At 44.9% G+C, this 6,000-nt stretch overlaps 1 non-coding gene across 1 annotated transcript; it reads right to left on the reverse strand.

Moving 5' to 3' along the window:
- Positions 1-1,703: 1,703 nt before the first annotated feature.
- LOC126096065 (U6 spliceosomal RNA) lies at positions 1,704-1,810 on the reverse strand. The gene has a single exon (XR_007522021.1). It is a non-coding gene; the product is annotated as a U6 spliceosomal RNA (small nuclear RNA).
- Between the last annotated feature and the right edge of the window lie 4,190 nt (positions 1,811-6,000).

Raw genomic sequence — 6,000 nt, forward strand, 5'->3', positions numbered from 1 at the left:
GTGGAGGCTCTATAATAGCGTGGGGCGCGTGCAGTAGGAGTGATTTGGGATCCCTGACACGTCTAGATGCGACTCTGACAGGTGACACACACGTAAAAATCCTGTCTGATCACATGCATCCATTCATGTCCATTGTACATTCCAGCAGACTTTGGCAATTCCAACAGGACACTGAGACACCCCACACGTCCAGAACTGCTACAGAGTGGCTCCGGAGACACCCTTCTGAGTGTTACAGTTTGCTGGCCACCAAACTCTCCAGACGTGAACATTACTGAACATATCTGCGATGGCTTGTAACGTGCTGTTCAGAAGAGGTCTCCACCCCATCCTACTCTTACGGATTTATGGACAGCCCTGCAGAGTACATGACTTCCCCTCCAATACTGCTTGAGACATTAGTCGAGTCCATGTCACGTCTTGTTACAGAGCCTCTGTGTGCTCTCTGGGACCCTACGCGATATTAGGCAGTGTATAATAGCTAAGGTGACAGGAAAATAAAAATGCATTTCTTTAAAGAAATTATTAATCCGAAAGATGGCTAAGGAAAACGGATCTAGATGCTATCAGCTATTAATACGCGTGTCCCAGCGGGTTTCCAAAAAGACGATCATGTGAAATCAAGCTCGCGCTATTCGCCCACGAGTCTCAGAGAGTCATAGACTCGGGTTACCAGGTAGATGCCTTGTTTCTTGACTTCCGCAAGGCGTTTGATACAAGTCCCCACAGTCGTTTAATGAACAAAGTAAGGGCATATGGACTATCAGACCAATTGTGTGATTGGATTGAAGAGTTCCTAGATAACAGAACGCAGCATGTAATTCTCAACGTAGAGAAGTCTTCCGAAGTAAGAGTGATTTCAGGAGTGCCGCAGGGGACTGTCGTAGAAACGTTGCTATTCACAATATACATAAATGACCTTGTGGATAAAATCGGAAGTTCACTGAGGCTTTTTGCGATGATGCTGTAGTATATGGAGAGGTTGTAACAATGGAAATTTGTAGTGAAATGCAGGAGGATCTGCAAGGAATTGACGCATGGTGCAGGGAAAGGCAATTGAATCCCAATGTAGACAAGTGTAATGTGCTGCGAATACACAGAAAGAAAGATCCTTTATCATTTAGCTACAATATAGCAGGTGAGCAACTGGAAACAGTTAATTCCATAAATTATCTGGGAGTAGGCATTAGGGGTGAATGGAATGAACATATAAAGTTGATCGTTAATAAAGCTGATGCCAGACTGAGATTCATTGAAAGAATCCTAAGGAAATACAATCTGAAAAAACAAAGGAAGTAGGTTACAGTACACTTGTTCGCCCACTGCTTGAATATTGCTCACCAGTGTGGGATCCGTATCAGATAGAGTTGATAGAAGAGATAGAGAATATCAAAATATTCAAATAATTGTGAAATCTTGTGGGACTTAACCGCTAAGGTCATCAGGACCTAAGCTTACACACTACTTAACCTAAATCATCCTAAGGCCAAACACACACACCCATGCCCGAGGGAGGACTCGAACCTCCACCGGGACCAGCCGCACAGTCCATGACTGCAGCGCCTTAGACCGCTTTTTTTCGGTATAGTTGTTGCGTTTTGTCTGGGCGGACGTCACAAGACATCCCTTGAAGTTGATCGTTCATTCCTTGACTCAGTTTTTGTATTACAGAGACCAAACACGCTGAGTTACCGTGCTGGCAAAAAAATGTGGAACGCTTCACGATTTTTCGTGTCATCCTTGCGCAGCGGCCATTCTAATCTTGTCTGTATCGTTCCAATTTTAGTATATGTACCGCCGAAGCGAGTACAAAATCTCATTTTGTTCGTTGTATCTGCTCTGGGCGGACGTCGCAAGACACCCGTTTCAGTTCGGCGTTGATCCATTAACTCAGTTTTTTTTATTACAGAGGTTAGCTAACTCTCTGACCGAACACGCTGAGTTACCGTGCCAGCAGATCGCTCGGCTAATCCCGCGCGGCTAGAGAAGATCCAGCGGAGAGCGGCGCGCTTCGTTGCAGGATCATTTAGTAATCGCGAAAGCGTTGCGGAGATGATAGATAGACTCCAGTGGAAGACTCTGCAGGAGAGACGCTCAGTACGGGTTTTTGTTGAAGTTTCCAGAACATACCTTCACCGAAGAGTCAAGCAGCATATTGTTCCCTCCTACGTATATCTCGCGAAAAGACCATTAAGATAAAACCAGAGAGATTAGAGTCTACACAGAGGCATAGCGACAATCTTTCTTTTCACGAACAATACGGGACTGGAACAGAAGGGAGAAACGATAGAGGTACTCAAAGTACCCTCCGCCACACACCGTCAGGTGGCTTGCGGAGTGTGGATGTAGAAGTAGATGTAGAAGAGGCTTTGAAAGAATCAGTTCACGTCTCCCTCCGTTTACAATTACAGCTTCATTGCGTATCGCAAATCGTAAATAAACAGACTTCCGTCGGTGCAAGACGCTGTCCCCACGAGGCGCGCAGAGGTCGCTGTTTTCCGTGGCCCGGGGGCGGCGGTCTGGGGGCTGGCGGCGGGCCACCCTGTTGAATTTGTTTGTCGGCGGTTGTCCATCCCGCACACGTCCGCCGGGGCGCGTTATACCGTCCGCCGGCGGGCGGGACAGCCGCGCGGAATACCAATGCAGCGCCACGCTGGGACCAGCCCCGCCACCGCCACCGCCACCGCCACCGCCGCCCTTATGCCTGCAACCACCCACCAGCCGGCAGCCGGCAGCCGCCGAATTATTGCAGTCGCTTTTTGTGCGGGCCGGACTCGCTGCAGCGTGCTCGGAAAACAGCAGGTTGCGCAGCGATTAATAACAACAGGACACAAAGTAATAAGCAATATCAGATCGAGACGTGTATTCCGAAAGGCGTATAGAACAGTTCCGCATTATCACGTAGAGCGCGAAATAGACCAGCTTTGTGACTACTTTCAGGACTTTCTAGCAAGTATGGTAACTCAAAGGGGCGAAATCATCATATATAAGAGAAATTTTCCGAGTAGAGTCACGGCCCTCGATTGCGACTTCAGGTGTTTTCTTTTTGTTTCTTTCTTTTCTTTTTTTTTTTTAATGGCAATCACGCAGAGCTATTCGGCTAATCTTGCTTTAAAATGAATTTAAAATGAATTGCATACGGGGACATTCAGCAAAGCTGTTTCCCTTAGATACTTGCAGAACCGTTGAAGATATTGTAATTCTGTTTCAATCCTAATAAATGCAATAAACGTCCTTATTAATTAACCTAAAGTCTTCTAACATAGTTACAGAGCTATCTCTATCAACTTCGCTGTTTTTTCACCGAAGTATAATAATTACTCCTGTTAGTATGGCTGTTTAAAACAGACAACTTCAGTAGAGCTTCATACTGTAAAATTCGATTAGTAGACTCAGCAAAATTGTAATATTTAGGGCCTACTATTGTTCTGTTTTCAAAATTCAAATGATTGCTGTCTAATGGGGAAGTTAGTGTTGTTATACGGAAGTGTAGCGTCGGGCTGATTTGGGGCTCCTGTTTGGCGCTGCTTCTGTAAGCATAATAGCAGAGAGAAGTTTAATTTAAAGCTCATATAGTCTGGTCTATAAATGACATAAAATCATTACATGGGTCCCCGAACATGGTTACTAATCAGTATAATTGTCCATCTTGATGGCTATACCTTTGTGTACACAGAAACGCGTTTCGACCACAAACATATTCAAAATCGCATTCAGTACTTCGATTTACCTTACCATTGTGTATATTCGCAGTCACGGAAAAACGTATTCATACTCCGTTGTTAATGCAAATTAACGTTATTTATTACATTTGAATATCGGAACCAGAGATGTTATTTCGTAAACGAAGGGTATGGGATTTAGTTTCTATTCTGTACATATTAAAGGATTAATTGAATTAGCCTTCCACAAGAAGTAAGTAAAAATTCAGTACCAGCTGGCTTCACACAGTACGGGAAAAGTATTCATACATGGAAAGACAGTTACAATATACATAACTACACTGAAGAGCCAAAGAAACTCGTACATCTGCCTAATATCGTGTAGGGTCCCCACAAGCATGCAGAAGTGCTGCAACACGACGTCGCATAGACTAGACTAATGTCTGAGGTTGTGACAGAGGGAACGGACGCCATGAATCCTGGAGGGCTGACCATAAATCCGAGGGGCTGGTGGTCCCTTCTGAACGGCACGTTGCAAGACATCTCAGATATGCTCAATAATGTTCCTGACTGGGGAGTTTGGAGGCCAACGGAGGTGTTTCAACTCAGAAGAGCGCTCTTTGAGCCATTGTGTTGCAATTCTGGACGTGTGGGGTGTTGCATTGTCCTTTTGAAATTGAGCAGGTCCGTCGGAATGAACAACATGAATGGATGCCGGTGATCAGACAGTACGCTTACCTATGTGTCACCTGTCAGGGTCGTATCTAGACATATCAGTGATCCTGTACCACTACAACTGCACCCGCCCCACACCATTATGGGGTCCCCAGCAGCTTGAACAGCCCCCTGCTGACATGCAGGGTCCATGGACTCATCGGGTTCTCTCCATACTCGTACACGTCCATCCTCTCGATACAATCTGAAACGAGACTCGTCCGGTTTCCTCGAATAATATCAGCTCTTTCTAAAAATGTTTTTCTCTTGTCATATTATAACTGCGTGCCTTTCCTCTACAGCTGTTTCTTTCCCTTTCCCGTCTATTTTCCTGTTGGACGACATTTACCGCATATCAGAAACAACATGCACGAGGGATAACTTGCCACTGAAGGTATTACTTGCTGCAAGTGGTTCGTTAGTCGTTTCTATGTTTACATTTCTAGTAATGAGTGAATACTTTTTCCCACAGTGTGAAGCTATCGGGTGCAGAATTTTCTTACTTTTTGCTGAATCTAATTTACTTAATCATTTCATATGCACACATTTGAATTGAAAGTCCATACGGCTAGTGCAGCAAAGAACATCTCTAGTTGCGATCTTTAGTTCTAGAAATTAATGAACAACGGCATAACGTTGTCAGAGTTTTTTTTCAGGAACGTACGTGATTTGTGTTCTTTCGAACATGCCCAAAACAACAGGCACCACATAAACGTATATACCAATACGGTAAGACGATCGATAATCCTTGTGCGGATGCCCACCGAGCCTGACCACTTACGGGAATCCGAAATGCCGAGTAACGGATTCATGACTCTGCTCTGGTAGTGTGTAACATGCTGGGAATTAGGGTCAGATGGTTTTGACTCCCGGTTTGCCACAAATTTTCATCTGTTACCATTGAATTATTTCAATGGCCAAATGCGACTGAATGTCACTGACAACTGCTGAATAAACACTGTATCTTGCCAGTGCTCATGTATGTTTGTACCACGGTTTGACACTGTTAACGAAGGTATGAGCATACGGAATAGGTTCCCACATAAGTGTGTGCCTCGAAGGCTTCTGAAATAATAGGTTCAATGACCCAGTACGCCGTCCTTTTTGACGAGTGTTTTATCAGATCTACATCTACATCTACATCCATACTCCGCAAGCCATCTGACGGTGTGTGGCGGAGGGTACCCTGAGTACCTCTATCGGTTCTCCTATTCCAGTCTCGTATTGTTCGTGGAAAGAAGGATTGTCGGTATGCTTCTGTGTGGGCTCTAATCTCTCTGATTTTATCCTCATGGTCTCTTCGCGAGATATACGAAGGAGGGAGTAATATACTGCTTGACTCTTCGGTGAAGGTATGTTCTCGAAACTTCAACACATATCCGTACCGAGCTACTGAGCGTCTCTCTTACAGAGTCTTCCACTGGAATTTATCTATCATCTCCGCAACGCTTTCGCGATTACTAAATGATCCTGTAACGAAGCGCGCTGCTCTCCGTTGGATCTTCTTTATCTCTTCTATCAACCCTATCTGGTACGGATCCCACACTGCTGAGCAGTATTCAAGCAGTGGGCGAACAAGCGTACTGTAACCTACTTCCTTTGTTTTCGGATTGCATTTCCTTAG

The sequence above is a fragment of the Schistocerca cancellata genome, chromosome 8 (assembly GCF_023864275.1).
Source record: "Schistocerca cancellata isolate TAMUIC-IGC-003103 chromosome 8, iqSchCanc2.1, whole genome shotgun sequence".
NCBI lineage: Eukaryota > Metazoa > Arthropoda > Insecta > Orthoptera > Acrididae > Schistocerca > Schistocerca cancellata.